General features: G+C 33.3%; 1 pseudogene; it reads right to left on the reverse strand.

Annotated features, from left to right (window-relative positions):
- Window positions 1-7,713: 7,713 nt before the first annotated feature.
- LOC149572914 (nucleobase-ascorbate transporter 6-like) lies at window positions 7,714-15,996 on the reverse strand (annotated as a pseudogene).
- Between the last annotated feature and the right edge of the window lie 1,143 nt (window positions 15,997-17,139).

The raw sequence follows: 17,139 nt of genomic DNA on the forward strand, positions 1-17,139 counted from the left end.
ACTTAGCCTCTACTATCTTATGTTGCTCAACCTCTATCTATCGCTCATTCATTGTTACCACAATTCGACCCTTTAGGGATTACAAAAAAACAAACTTGGTTCATTTTCATTTCTTTTCCAACCTACTTTCCACCAACCATGTAAATTCTCATAGTAGTACAATTTATCTAATCAAAAGACTCAATCAAAGGCATCAATGTATCCATAACTCCATTCATCTAAATAGTATATTGATTCAATCTTCCATCATACACAACATATTTATCATATTTCCAAGGTCTAGGCAATAGAACATGAGAACAATCCATAGGCATAACATCATACAAAACATCATCAAAATAGTATCCAATCTTTAATTTCACAACACATTTATTTCTTACCAATATCTTATGTTTATCCTTGATCCATGAAACATGATAGGGTTTAGGGTGCTTTAGCCTTTGCAACTGCAACTTTGTAACCAAATCTTTTGATGCCAAATTTGCTAAAATTCTAGTGTCAATGATCACTTTGAAACATTTCCCATATATCTTACATCTGGTCTTGAAATGACTTTTTCTATGAACACATTCCTTTTCCTCAACTTTCTCACTACACAAAGTTATTCTTACCATCAAATTCTCTCCAGCCTCAGGATCACTTTGAGTGTGCACAATTTCACCTTATATCACAATATTTCTGCTACCATTCTCATTCTCACTAGAGTATCTACACTCAAAGGGTCTATGTCATTCTTTGCCACATCTAAAAAAGTTACCATGGAAACTACTTGTAGAATAAGAATTACCTCTTCCTTAGTAAGAACTAGCACTACCTCACTAAAACTACCACCTTTCCATTCAAATTTGCCCTTATCTTATGCAGAATTGTCAAATCTTCCACCTTCTTCATAGGATCTACCTCTGCCTCTTTGGAATCTACCACCTCTACCTCTATGACTTTGAATGTGCTTCTTTGTTAAGATATCCTTAGCTTTCAAGGACTATTGATATGCTTCTTCTACACTTTCCATTTTCACAAAACTTATCTCATCTTGAATTCTACATATCAATCCATTCAAGTATCTTGCAACTTTCTCAACCTCATCATCTACATGTCTAGATCTGATATCCAATATGTAGAATTTCCAAATACACCCTTTCATAATCATGCCCTTTTTGTCTCAAATTTTGCATCTTTCTCACTAAGATAATGGTAATCACCAAGGAGGAAATTTTTCTTTACCTTGTTCACAAATTTCAACCAAGTTTTGATGTTCTCTTTTCCTCTTCTCTGTCTATCAGTTTGTAAATTATCCCACCATAGTGAGGCATGACCTTTCAACCTAATGACTGTATTTTTCACCTTTGTATTATCAAGAGTTCCTTCAAACTCAAAGAACTTCTCCATATCATATATATAATCCAACATAGTATTCATCTCCAACTTTCCATCATAAGGAACAACTTCTACATGAGGCTTTGAATGTGCCCTAGACAACACTCTTAACAATATTTCCTTATCATGATCTTCCTTAGGTTATAGATTAGGGTTTGGTGCCATTGCTTCATCATCACTCATATCATCAAGATGTGATCCTCTCCTTTGGGTTCTCTCCACAATATCTAATATGGCTACAATTTGTCTCAACATGTCTGTAATTGTAGTATCAACATTTCCTATGCCTTAAACCATCTTTACAAATAGGTTACTGCAAGATCATAACCCTCTGCAAGTTATGGGTCAAATCTGCACATCTACCACCCTACAACCAAATCCAACTTATGTTTCAACATGATCTAATCTCCTCAAGGATGAACCTTAAGCTCTAATACCACCTAATGTAAGGAGGGTAGTGAATATCTAGGGCCAAAGGAACACCTAACTATCCAACCACCTCTTTGAGTAAACATAATGAAAGAAAACACATAGGGAACAACACCATAGGAGAGAAGGAACAAAAAATAATTTATTTATTCATCTAAGTTATCAATATAAATTCCTAGTTGTAAGGCCTTCTAGGTTATGGAAAATACAAAGATTTTACAAAATCCTAGACTTAAAACTTTCATAGGTCCTTAATTCAAACTTCCAACCTCCTCAACTCACACCCACTTTCTCTAACATGACTAACCTAATATGAAAACCCCTATTTATACTTTCCAAAATGGCTTATAGAATATTCAATATTATCACGTAATAGAAGATCAACCTCAAAATGGTCTTGACACATCCCAAGACAAGATCCTTACATTAAATATCATGATCTAAATTAAATACATAAGTCAACTCAAACTAAGAACCAATCATGGAAAAACTCGATCAAAGAAGGAGTTGAGCATTATAAAATATTAGGTTCACTTGGTGCACAAAGCACCACTCAACCACCAAAGCACTTGATCAATACTCGACAACTCAACCAACACTAAACAACTTGGCCAACACTCAACAACTCGACAACAACTACAACTCGACAACCACTACAACTCGATGCTAATAGGAAAAATGAACAAAGATGGACAAAATAGCAAGGTAACCTAGGATGCTCTTGCATCACATGGATATGATAGGTGAACTCTATGAGAAATAATGATAATGCATCAAGCATCTATCCAAAATCAACTTTAACAATGCTACTATAGGGTATGTGCAGGATCATGGTATGCCAAAAAGTGGCGATGTGAAAAAAATAGAGTTTGAAAATGTCTAAAAGCATTTCAAAATCTCCTCTAACTTTTTTACACCCATCCTGATACCAAAGCTAAAAAGTTAGGACCAAGCCTTATCGAGTACCCAATTTCATATTGGATACCTGAAACCTATAACATTGAATTTTTTTTTAAAAACTTGAGAGCTCATTTCACATTGTAATTTTTTTGTTTGAGAGTTGACCTCTATTTGGGTATTAGATTTTGGAATGGGTATACAATAAGGGTAATTTTTTAGTTTTAAAAAAAAAAATTGAATGAATATTATTATAAATTAGTTATTTTTAATTGAATTTGTTTAAAATTAGGTTTTTTTTAATAGAAATTGTTGAAATTTAGGTTATTTTTAATAGAAATTATGTTTTTCAAATTAATAGGTATGGCTGACCCAAATGATGATACTGAGGCAAGAAATAATGTTCCTTGTAACCCTCCACCAAAAAATTGAGTGCCCCCTCAAAACTGTCCACCAAATGATCCTCTACCCCCTCAAAACCTTCCACGAATTGAAGATTTGATACTTAAAATTCTTGCCAAATTGAGGGTTTTGCGAACCACATATAATACTATACCTGTATTGGCTCCCATGTTATCCATGTTAAACACCATATTAGATAATATTGAAACACTTACCAATGAACAAAATGTTGCTCTTTGCTAGTGTGACCAAATGCATGCCATGTTTGATGATGGGTTGGACTATGATGAGGTTGTAGCCCTATATATAACTAAAGTTGATATGGTTAGCCTTTATGCAGACCCAAAAATACGATAAACAAGTCAAATTCACAAAGCCCAAACTATCAATTAAATGGTGCACAAATGAGGCTATGCGTGCAAAGTTTTGAGATCATTAGTGGATAATTCTTGACATCCCTCAACACAGCAATTTAGAGTTGCCATTTTATTTCATTAAAAAATTGTATGCCAAATTTGTGTTGGGCCTCAAGGTGAACTATTGGAGCATGAAGCCCAACATAGGTGTAGGAGGAGCTCCTCAGGATAGACCCTTTGCCTAGAGAAATAAAGTTGGCACTTTTGTCCCCCCTACTGATGTTTGCTCCCCTTCTTGAGTTCAGCATCTTGATATCATTATAGAGGCTATCACTCAGACTATTAGAGTCATTCATAGATTGAGTAGCCTATTGATATCCTAGGCTAGGTTAGTGTTGCCTCTTTGTGTTGATGATGTTGGCACGAGTTCATCATCAGCAAGCTCATCACATGTTTATGTGCCCCATACTTACATAATGTGCAAGAATATTTGTCTGGGTCCCATAGGTGATCCTTCTGAGTATCAGTTTGTATTTGAGGAGGATACACCAGATGCATGTACATAGGCTACACACCCTGATGTGAGAAAGGAGGGGTATGCAGAGGCATGGAGTCATTTTGTGTTAGTATGTGTATACATTTTTTTGTTACAACATATGCAATTTAAAGTCAATCTTTATAATAGAGTAATTTTTAATTTTTAACCCATACTGACTTATACATGTATGTGATCTTTATTCATGTTTAGTTGATGACTGAGGAGGAGCTTAGACAGGTTGATAATGTCACACTTTCAGCTATTTCATTTGGCCTTGGGACATCTATGGTACATTATGTTGTGTTCTCATTATTTTTTTTCTATTTGATATTGGAGCATATATGGTTTCTAATCTTTCTTTTCTCTTGCAGGTATCACCTGTTAGTGGGGGGCAGAGTGTAGGGGATGAGGCACGACCCATTGACAAGGGAAAGGTAATCAGATGCTTTCTATTTGATTAAATATCAATGCATTCTTGTAAAATATTTGTGGTAATGAAATTTAATTATATTCTTTATTGTATAGGGCATGGCTACTGGTGATGAGTCTAGGAAGATTCCACATCACAGACCCTCTAGTGTTTCCACTCACAATGAGAGCCCTGTCATATGTATAAGTATCATTTATTTTTTATTTTCCTTATTTTTATAAATAAATTCAAAACTGATTTCTGTGATGTTAACAACTGGTATTTTGTATCTCATAGGAAACACCTAGTGCACAGGAGGTTGGACACCAAAGTTTTGTATCTTTTCTAACGTAGCCATTATATCTAGAGTAGTCAACACAAGTAAGTTGTAGTTTGAATTCTTGACTATATACTATAAATTTAGCATGCTATGAATTATGATGTTATAGTTTAAGTTGTAGATTCATCTAACAAACATACTTGATCATACATAGGCCACAATCAATGAGGTTTAAGCATTGTCAAGGACATATGAGAGGACTCTTGATTAGCATAGGAGGTCAATGAGAGAGGTATTTATGATGAAATTTTAATGCTATAAATCTTTATTAAAAAAAAGATCATTATGTATTTGAGTAATTCAATGTTAGATACATAGAATCATATAAATTTAGTAGTCTAACTTTAGGTTTTCCTTTTTTGTTATGTAGGAGGCATCTAATACACCTAGTGTAGTGAAGAGGCTACATTTTGATCATCCACATAGTATAGTTGTCATAGGATGCATCATGAGACATTTTGAGATCGCATATGCCACATTGTATACAAAAACATTGATATTATACACATTTTGATGACATGATCAGCCTCATTTTGTATATGGATCTATGTATTTTGATATATATTTGTGTAATTTGTCTATGGGTACATGAACTTTGATTTATATTTGTGTAATTTATCTGTGAATACATGTATTTTGATATATATTTTTTCATTTATGTGCACATTGATATACATATTAAGTTAGTATAGTAATGTTCAATTTATTGTGGATAATGTGTATTGTTCATGTTTATGGAATATCATTCATTTTGATCTTTTTTTTTCAATATTTGATTCAAATGAAATAATTTGTGAATAACATTTTAACAACATTTATTATCAAATTTTGATGCAATGTTTAATTTGAAATAATCTTTGCAATCCTTTAAGATGTCACTATGGTTCACTTGCTCAAATGCACTTAGAGGACCTTAGAAATGAGAAAGGTTATTGTAGGCCTTAGCATGGCCATCCTATAGCATTCAACGTTTCATCGATAGCCCCCACAAGCTCCAAGTTACAACCCTTGGAAGATCAACCTTGAGATGCACTTAAAGCACCTTGAAGTCTATTCAGTACAAGGTGGCCGCAAATTATGGAGTCTCTCTGCAACTAGAACAAGGGTGTCACTAGGGTTCACCCACCCATCTAGAGCTAATGACACTGATGATTCAATGCCAAGTTTAGTGGTTTCAAATTTATGTTGTGATCACTAGTACATTTAACTCTTTTTTTGACCAATATTGGTCAAAATTTTGACCTAGGTTGGTCAAAGTTTTTCTCATCAAAATTTTGACCAACTTACTTGTTGGTCAAAATTTTAACCAATCCGTTGGTCAAAAACTTTCCAAAGCCCTGGTGCAATTTCTACTAGGCATTGGTTGAAATTTTGACCAATGCTTGGTCAAAAACTGCCAGGCATTGGTCAAAATTTTGACCAATGCTTGGTAGAAAACTTCTAGGCATTGGTCAAAATTTTGATCAATGCTTGGTAGAAATTGCACCAAGGCTTTGGTCAAAAACTTCCAGGCATTGGTCAAAATTTTGACCAATGCTTGGTAGAAATTTCACCAGGGCTTTGGTAATTATTTTTTGAGGCATTCTATAATATAGTTCACATGCCTTGCCTATAATTTGACATTTTGCATGCATGCTACACTCTCTCATCCTAATGATGGATTACAGAGAGTGATTTGAAACGATGATGCTAAAAAACACACACAATCAAATCCAAAATGACAAATGGATTGTGGAAATATAATATTATTAATTTTACATGCATGTCTACTAGGAAAATCACAACTTAAACATATATATAATAGATCTGATGACATTATATATATGTTTAAGTTATGATTGTCTTGGTAGACATGCATGCAAAATTAACAATATCAGATTTCCACAATCCATTTGTAATGCAAGTTCATTTTGGATTTGATTGTGTGTGTTTTTTAGCATCATCATTTCAGATCACTCTCTATAATCCATCATCAGGATGAGAGAGTGCAGGATGCATGCAAAATGTCAAATCATAGGTAAGGCATGTGAACTATTTTATAGGATGCCTCAAAGAAATGTGGTCTCTTTGCAAGCCATGAACTATTTTATACAAGTACCTTTGCACCACCAAAATAGTTATAACATGCATTCACAAATGATAAACTCACAAGCAACCAATACAACTTTAGGACCATAAAAGTAATATATTCAAAACATATTGTTATTAATGATGGGACAAACCAACTCCCCCATTTGTAAGCCAAAATCAATTTTAAAAAAAACAATTACTCTTTCCATGAATGGATTCTAGAAGAAAAGACTACACTACAAGTAAATTTATCACTACCTGATCTAAAAAAATGTTTAGTACCATTCCAACAACCAATAATATTGCAAAGATTATTATTTTGAACAAAAAGCAAGTAAATACTAAAAATAAGTTAAAGTTGTCATAGTTTTTACTTTCTAGTAAAAAATACAATAGTTTTTATTGCACTCCTCTATCTAAGAAAAGCAGAGATTCAAAAAATTGAATTGATCCCTCTTTTAGGAGGGTTCCAAAATAAATTCTCATTGGTTCAATTCTATCAAAAGCATGAACAATTAAAGATTTACCGTTGCAGCTTTATAATTACACTTTCCAAATTAAGCTAGCTGTGCACAACATGTGCATCTTGAGAGTTTTGAATCAAGATGACATCTAAAAATACTCTATAAAGAATCCTATCTATTCACAACTCTATTTTGCTATGTATGGGGCACATGCCATCAAAAATATATAAATGATTGTTGACTAGGGCATAGACTTATTTAAGGCAGTTCTCAAAACTTTGCCCTATACGGGGAAAAGTAGTAAAATATTAACACCTAAGGCTTTCGTACTATGAAATTATATCCAATGAATACAAAATTATTATTGTCCTGCCTGCCCATAAGAGAGATATTTCCAACCTTAACATAATAAAGTTGATTCTTTAGACATACTAGAAAAACTTATTTAGTCTAAAAGGAAGAACATAAAATTCTTCACTTCTAGGGTCAATTTTAAATTTACGTGACTTCTCCCACCAATGCCAACCCTAGTCTTTCCTTGTTGAACTCTCATGTACATGCAAAGTGTTATCCAATACTATTGCTACAAATCTAGCAACTATTACTGGTGATGAGAAAATCACATTCAGAATGTCGTTGAATTGCAAGATAATCTAGTTAGAAAAATAATTTAGTTCCAAAATGTCATAGTTCAACTCAATGTCACCAAAATAAATGTGATATCAACTTTCTCTAGCTCCTCAAAAAGAGGAATAGAAATCCTACCCATCAGGATCTAGTGTGGACTGGACCATACCAAGAAGCAACTGTAAACTCATTGAAATACTAAGGTACAAATAAGCCCAAAAACATAGAGAAACCCAGGATAAAAATTGTCTTGAAATTATTTAGCTTGCAAGATTGGAGAAAGCTAAGCCCTCCAACAGCTGCTCATCAGAATCAAAAAAACTTAAAAAACAACATGGAGTTACCATTTTTTTGACTACAAGTATTAATTTGTGCAAACTAATCATAAGCTTATCCAAGGCTTTCTCATAAATTGCAAAAACCAAACAGTGAAATGAGTAAATAGTTGAAACTTGACTGACATTGGAGCATAATGGAAATATGTGTTTCTCATACATACCAACATAAGCAAAGAAAAGGCAATGTAAAGCAGCAACAATAGATATTGGAATGGAGGTAAAGATTGCTCCAAATTTTCCTAGAATGATAAAAGCACAAAATCAGCTCTATAAATTATCAAGTTTAAAATATAATATCCAAATACTATAGAGAATAGAGAGTCCAACTGAAGATTATTATCACCAAGAATAGAGAAGAATATCATAAATCCTGTTGCTATCTGTATCACCCTATGACTTCCAACTCGTGTCAATGCCAAAAGACCAGCATTCTCACTACATGCAGAAAACACACAATTCAGAGTTCTGAATTAGTCCTTATTATTGAGGGCCAAGGAGCAGCTAAAAGTGCCAAACTTCTTACACTAATATAGTGAACCCATTTAGAGTTCCAAACATCCCATCCAATGAGATTCCAATTCCCTGAAAAAACATCTATTAGATCTCCTCCCTAACCTTCCTCTAATAATGCTAATATCCATACACAAGGAAAAGAGGAACGAGAGAATTAAAGAAGAAAAAGTCCACTCCTCACCTACCAACCTATACCTCAACTTAGGATATATGGAGGAGGAGTTGTGGCACTTGCATACCTTGACACAACATAAAATGCACCACTAGACTGCCAATTCAAAGCACAACAATAAATGCACTTTGTAGCATATGGATAATTAACAAAGTAGTCAGTAACTACAAAACAATTAAATATGAAGACTGGAATTTGGAATTTGACAAGCTAACCTCAACAAGTGAGACAAAAGTAGTAGCCATCATTGCAAATTCTTGTCCTACATCAAATATGGGCACTCCCCATTGGAATGGATAGGGAGTCCTTATCTTGCAGAATAACAAGAATGAGTGAAAACTGTGTTCAAAAATGTGATTAACATGAGCAATTTGTAAGTAGTCTATACCATGGGGCATGTGTAACCAATCCAAAATTGTTTAACTTGCAATGAAGTTGGGTTTTTTGAGGGCTATGCTTGTATACTCCACCTACTGTGAGAAAATAAGCATAAAGCCAAACAATTGTGACAGCAATGATGACAACAAAGCACTCAAAAATAGGTTTCTTTCTAGGCTTGATATGTCGAGCATACTGAAATGGTAGAAAAGGGATTCAATTAGTTACTGTGCCTACTATACCTCAAGAAAATACCATGCTTTTTTCCAACTACAAAACATTATCTGTAGACCCAAGTACAAGGTTAAAACACCATGTATACTTTCAATACTAGAATCATTAAATCAAACCTATAAAAATTTAAATTTGAACCTAAAGACCCAATCTCATGAAGAGTTAAGAATGTTTTCAGGAACCCAACCAAAATAAATGCTCATTTAAAAATTTTAAAATCATATATTTAATATTTTGAATTAGTAGCTCCTGCTTTAGATTGTGTATGAGTTTTTAAACTAGAAGCTACTAGTTCAAAATTAAAAAATGATAAACTGACATAGTTAATAGTCTCATTCAAAATTCTAATGGTTTTATCTATGAAAAAAAGACCAATGCAATAAGTTGTGGAAGTCCTATCTCTATGCATTTAGCCACTTGCAAATAACATTACAAAATGAATAGGAGACTTAATCTGACTTCAACATTTGGAAGTGTTAACATTAATAAAATCATGCAATTCAACATGGTAAAATTGAATCAAAAAAGAAGTTAACCATTCATGCCCTACAAATACAAATGTATAAAACACTTTGTAAAATCATAACTTCCAAAGAAAGCTCTTAATAATAAGCAAATCTGAATAAACTAACATGCTACATATAGGTCAGGCCAAGTTCGTATTTTGAATGTAGAAATTTAAACAAAGATAGGATTCAAAACCTTGAAAACCATAGATCAAGTTTATCTGCTGAATAATCCCAACTGGCATGAATAACAAGATTTAAAAGTTCAATAGCCCAATAATTAATTGGCTTAAAATTCTCTAAATATTCTACTAATAAAACATTTTAATGAGATGCTTTCTGAATTCAAGCTTAATTAGTATCACTAAACACCAAAGCGAGCATCCATTTCATGCTCCCCCAATTTATTACATGAAAATTATTTACCAATTAGCTCTACTACCTCAAATTTAAATTTTAAACTTGAAAGGTGTGCACATACACCAACTTAGATTAATATCCAAGTGACAAAGTCATATTATGATGCACCACACAGCTCTCTAGGATTTGGGTGTTCACAACCATAACCCATCAATGATCCTAAATTAAGGATTGTATGAATTAAGAGTCACTGAGACAAATTAGCATTCTATTCAAAAAGTACTCATTCAAGCAAAACTATTATAAGCAAGATGTCATTAATCTAGGATAATTAGACATTTGATTAAGCAAGCAGGGTCTAGGGAAATGGGTCTCATATACATACCCCAGGGAAGCCGAGTTCATAGAGGCCAAGCCCCAAAAGAGTTATTAAAGGAACTGCAAAAAGTGGACTCAGAAACCTGAGAAGAGTAAGACCATCAACATAATAATGTCAAGCCTTAGAGACTGTAAAGTGATGAGATCTAAAACAATTTTGTAGCCTATGGATCAAATAAGATGCAAAAAATAAATAGACCTAATAGTAATAGCCCAGAGGCTACTGAATCTAACAATAATTTGTAAATTGGATGCAACAATGAGTGCAGCCTACACTCCTCACATTGAATGCATAAATCTCTACAGACAAGGATTCACAGGTTAGCAAAGAGTAATAAACCATATATGTTTCCAAATCAAGTTTGAAGAATACTCAATGTACTAATTTCCTTACATACATCATGCGGGTCTATTATTTTTTGAAATTTTCTAGAACCAACAATGGAAACAGTGGGAAGAATGAAAGCATATGATCCTCCTATAATAGTAGGGAGCCTAGTCCCAAAGTACGATTGTAAAAGGGTGTTAAGACCTACTACGAACAGTAACATTTGGATAACTCTAGCTTTTTCATCCTACATGGATATTTAATTTATTTAATTGAGAGCTATAAAAACCTCATTAAAGCTATCAAATTTACCTTCCACTAAATTAACAGAAATTAGGATTCCATTGGTAGCAAAACCCTCAAAAAAAAATTAAGATAATGAAGCATAGGAAGCTCCATAATGGACTATTATTAGAGTTTTTGAGACTGTGGAAGTGTGTAACATTTTCAATTTACATTTGAGCCACCCATTTGAGGAAAAAATAATGAGGGGATGATTATAGTGGTGCCCAACATAACTAGATAGTGCTGAAAACCAAGCAGGATAGCTTCCATTGAAGAAGCTAAGACAATAATTAGCTTCATACTATGTCCAACCTATAAGAAAAAAAATGAAGCCCTTTAATTAGTCTTGAGAAACCTCTTAACTAAAAAACTCAACCAGACAGATAACTTGTGGTGGGGCTTTGGCGTTACATGAAAATTTGAAATACATCACAAATTAGTTGTCAAATTGAATCTAAACATCTGGGATAATGGCTTCTTTGGTTGACTAATAGAGAAATTAGAATAAGAGAGATGCTAGAAAAAGGGGGGGGGGGGGGGGGGGAATTAGAGTAACACAATGTACATAGGTCATAGACAAAGTACACTTCAAAAAAATTGGGATCTAGATATGGGATATATATAAACAATTGCCATGAAATAGTATTAGAGCAAGATATTCATATTAGCTATCCAAAGAATTCTAGAAGAGGATGTGGAGAAGGTTCTATAGTAAAATGGCCTAATTGATTATATATGAATCAGTAGTAAATGTCCTAAAAATAGTCTTATGTCTGGGCTACCAACAAAGCCATTAACACTCATATGACCAAGATATTCAAATTCATCATAGACAGGATGCATTTGAATAGGTTTTTGAGAAAATCATACAATTTAATTGCTGATAAATATTGATATGTGTATTTTTAGAGGAATAAATACACATGGAACATTGGATAGTAGAAAGAGCGTGTTTGAACCATTTTGTGGGATAGAGCGTTAAAAATATGTTCCAGACACTTTTTAGCCCAAGCTTTACATTTGTTTTATTGACAAGAAGGTTAAAAAATAATACATACTAAAATATGCACTCAAATCATAGGTAAATAGATTGGATCATACAGAAAACATAACATGTAAAATTCAGTAGTAGTATAAGCATATGGGTTCTAGACATAAGACATTTGGAACCATCAGTCCATAGGTTAAACACTTAGAAACATCTACAGTTGCAATAGGTGGGCATAAATAATAGGCAAACATAATGAGTTATAAAGAAATGCACTAGCGAGAGCTTGAAAAGTGAACCATTAAAATGGATTGTTTGTAACTGTTTTGGGGTACTAAATGTGTTTGGCCCTGAGGTGAGTTATCTAGAAAAGTGTCGCTCTGCAGCACACAAATGGTGGAACACAATGAAAATGGTTCCAAAGAAACACCCACATATAGATCACTACTGGAAAACAAATTGAGAGAGTTTACAAGAGAGAGATACCCATATGAATCAATTTTCGAACAAGAAATAAAGATTAAAATAGTTTTGAAGCAAGTAGTTGAAAGGAATGTAGACAAAAATGCATTAGTGAGGTGTTAAGAAAAGGTAAAGAAGCTCATACAAAAATATATGTTTAAGTTGTGATTGTCCTGGTAGACATGCATGCAAAATTAAATCCATTTGTAATGCAAGTTTTTTTTGGATTTGATTGTGTGTGTTATTTAGCATCATCATTTCAGATCACTCTCTACAGGATGAGAGAGTGCAACAAGGTTAAAGAAACATGGAATATCAACTCAAGTCCAAGCTCATAAGAAAACTATATCACTCATAAGGATTTTATCCTCAAAAGTACACCTCATACTACCTTCCTTCCCTTGTCTAGTCTTTACAGCCTGCAAGCAACATGAGATCATATTCGTGTCATGTCAAAAAAAATAAAAATGTATATGTTACAGGAGAACTCTATTGCATTTATAAAATTTTTTATAATACCTTCTTCACTTGACTGCAGATTCTACTAACCATTCTGATAGAAGTACCCTCAAACCTAGCCACTTTTAGAGATAATGTGAACATGTCTTTGATAAAGGCTATTTTTTGTAGATTTTGTAGGGGTGCCCCACAAGTTTGAGCTTCTTAAAAATCTAAATTGAATGGTTAAACTCTAATACAACACCAGTACTAGTGATCCAAAAGGATGCCTATGCTAATACTCAAATTAGTCAAATGAACTTGACACTTTGAAAGAAACTAAGATGTACTAGATAAAACTATAAGCTACTATGAACACTGACAAACCTTATTGTTCGAATTTTTTTGGAAAGCAACCATCCTAGTATTGGGAGGTGCAAGAGGGCCCTAGAATGTTGCAAGGAAATGCATGTGTTCTGGTGTGTATTTAAGAATTCTTTGGCACCCATTTCTATCCTCAAGTGAGTAAACAGGCAATGTTTGAGACCGTCTCCAACCAATAGAAACTACAATGGGGTCTTGATTCTTCAATACCTTGTTGTGCCATCTATACTTCTTCAATCAAACCTATATATACATAAGGATATCCTCAAGTCTAAGAAACATATCATTCTTAGAAAGATTGGTTCCAGTGATAGATGACAGATAACAAACCTGCATGTATCCCACACTTTCTTTGCCTCTACCCTCCAACCAGGACTGGATGCCATGGGTTAAAATACTTGACCATCTCAAAAGGCATGGCATGCACCTCCAACCTCAAGTATGAACTAGTTTGAAATCATTCCATTTCAACATGTGTAATCTCATCAATCTCATTAAGCTTAGCTAAATTCCTCTGCTTGTGAAGCTCAATCTCTTCTTAATCTAAAAAAGGAGACATTTCGTAAATTAAAGTACTCAAGATTTTGTAATGTTATCACCATGCTGAACTCCCATTTGTATTATAGATAGATAATTATAAAACAAATTATTTCTACAAAAACATTTGGTCATCTATAGGTAGTCATATTACAACCCTAAACCAATTACAAGCCATTCACCTTATCCAAGAAATCACTCTGTCCAACTTGACTTGTATGATATTTGGTTTTCTTCACATCCTCCTCTTCTTTGTCCAAAGATTTAGATCCATTGTATGTGATTCAATAATAAAGTATAAATGCAAATTAAAAAATCCTACTTCAGTAATGATTGAACTAAATACACCAAAACAACATGAAGGAACTCCATGAATTGCATCAGCTAGAGAATCAAAAAAGAAAACTTTAATGAAATTTTTAAGGTCACAGCCAAAAAATAAATGCATGCTAAGTATTTGCATGAATCATGAATTGGATATTGTTTTATTGAAAAGGAAATTGAGTTTTTTTTTTCAAAACCTTCCATCACTATTGCAAGTTTGAATCTATGCTGAAAGAACAAAATACTATTATCATCCTAGTATTCTAGAGTATACTTGATTTGACAAAGAAATGCTAGTTTAAAACATAAATGTAGCATATAGGTCAGACTATATCTGAGACACTTACCAGGGGGAATAGGAATAAGAATACTAAAGTCCCCTCTACAACAAGAACTATCTAGACTATAGAAAAGGTGTTTAGAGTGAAGAGAAAGTCTTTAGACTAAAGAAATTGATAACATGAAAGAATAATAGAAAGAGCAGATGACCTTCAATATAAAGAAACAGAATCGAGGATCAGTAGTAGGCACAACAATAGGTGTTAATTTTCTTTTGTGCAACCATTAAGGAATATTCAACCATTGTGTAACTCATTATACACATTAGAAACATTGGGGGTAGATCAGATAATGATGGAACCTTTTACATTATTCTACAAAGCAACAAAGCAAAGAGTTCATATTAAGTTCAAAATGGAAGAGTTCAAATTTGAGAAATTTGCAAAACAATAAGTAATACAAGAAAATAAAATAATTAGGGCTAAGAGAAACAACTGAAATTACTAAAAAACATAGAAAATCGAATTGGGATGATCTTTTTGGATTAGGGCATTCTTGAAGGCTAGTTATACATAATGTGTGAAGTGTGTGAGAAATTATTATCTATGTATTAAATTAACCACCTAAACTTTTAAGTTCATGCTAAATTGATAATCTTTTTTTGTTTAAATTTATTTACTACTAATTTGAGCATTCCATTTATCTATCCCAATTCCCAACCTTAAAGTAGATGGTCATTTAGCTCTTCCCGCTCATATTTATTGTGCCCAGGTGGCTATGTACCTACTTACCATTAATTCTTTAGAAATAGACTTTCCCAACTCTTGCAATGTAGTCACCCATGCAAGGGAAACTCTGGACTTGTAATCCTACATCATATCCTAAGGATGGATCTCATCCACAGTGTTGTCCAAGAGCATTTTTTCACAATGTTATGAACCATGGAAACTAAATATCTTTAGAAGTAGGCATTGTATGACTGGAAAACAAAATAGCCAAAAGGATATTGAGAATCAAATTTGGCACGAAGTGCAAGCTTTTTCAGTCTTTGTTGTTCTTTTGCAAACTTCAAATTTGTACTATCCTCCAGGGTATCATTAGCTTCATCTCCATATTTCTCTCCCATCTCTAGATCTTCAAAATCTCCATAGGTAGAGTCATCATCTTCATCACTCTCATCCATTGCTTCACCTCACCAAGCAACCTTTGACCAGTCACTAGTAACAAAGTGGTCGAGAATGCTTTTAATTACATCCTGATTTAATTAACCAATCACTTAATTGTGAATCATCTACCTGTGGCTTAGTGTAGTCATCAGCATTAGGATCTTTAACATTGAGATGCACATCATGTTTTTTTTGTCAAAGAACAAGAAGAAAAATATTAAGTCTAGGATGTAAATAATTGCTTACAAAATAGAAAACATACAAAAAAAAATAGCAAATGGTTTTCCATCACACAATTTGCTTGCTCCATAGTAATCATGACCCAATGGAGGAAAAGAATGAATGTGGATAGGTTTCAATAGACAATGTAGCATTACAAAACATATAATTATCATATCAGTCAACACAGTGTCTGAGGTGGGAATATCGATAAATCATCAAACACTTCCAAGTTTAACCTAGCTTATATCTGCACACCAAAACCTTGAATCTAGTAGCCATGAGAACAAGTTTGGGAGGGTAGAGAAAACTAGGACAAGCTACAACTTCCAAAAAATTGTAGGAATAGAAGTTTTAAGCGAGTGCATCCCCTTTTATATTTTTCTACATCAAACCTTTTCTCTGCTACAATGCCTATTTTTTTATATTGAATATTCACCAAAATTCTCTACATAAAAATTAGGGGAGCAATAACATGATATTAGTATCAATATTGTTAAGGAACAAGATAGCTAAAGCTGACAATGAAGGCAGTAAGAGGCAGGAAACATCTACCCTCAATCTTTCTTGCTCAAATGCACCAACAAAAACCTTTTTATTTCCTATATTGTATTTGACAAACAACAATACATTTGTCTTACTCTCCTTCCAACAAGATTCTTTCTCTACTGAATAATCACAAATACATTTTTCTTGAAAATTCTCCAGCTCAAAATGATGGAAGAACCTAGCTCATCGAAAATCCCTCTCCACACAAGCGCAACACAGCAATTTAAAAGTCCTCTTTTTAATTATGTTTATTTATTGAATTTATTTTAATATATTTAAAGTTTCAACTTTACATTTTAATGTTTTAAGAATGTGATGGCCCACTAAGACCAAGGGTCTTCTTTGAACAATATTTTGTGTTAGAAACTTAAACTTCATCTCTTTCATTCTAG

Source organism: Cupressus sempervirens, chromosome 2 (assembly GCF_028749045.1).
Source record: "Cupressus sempervirens isolate cs-2001-9-10 chromosome 2, ASM2874904v1, whole genome shotgun sequence".
Classification (NCBI taxonomy): domain Eukaryota; kingdom Viridiplantae; phylum Streptophyta; class Pinopsida; order Cupressales; family Cupressaceae; genus Cupressus; species Cupressus sempervirens.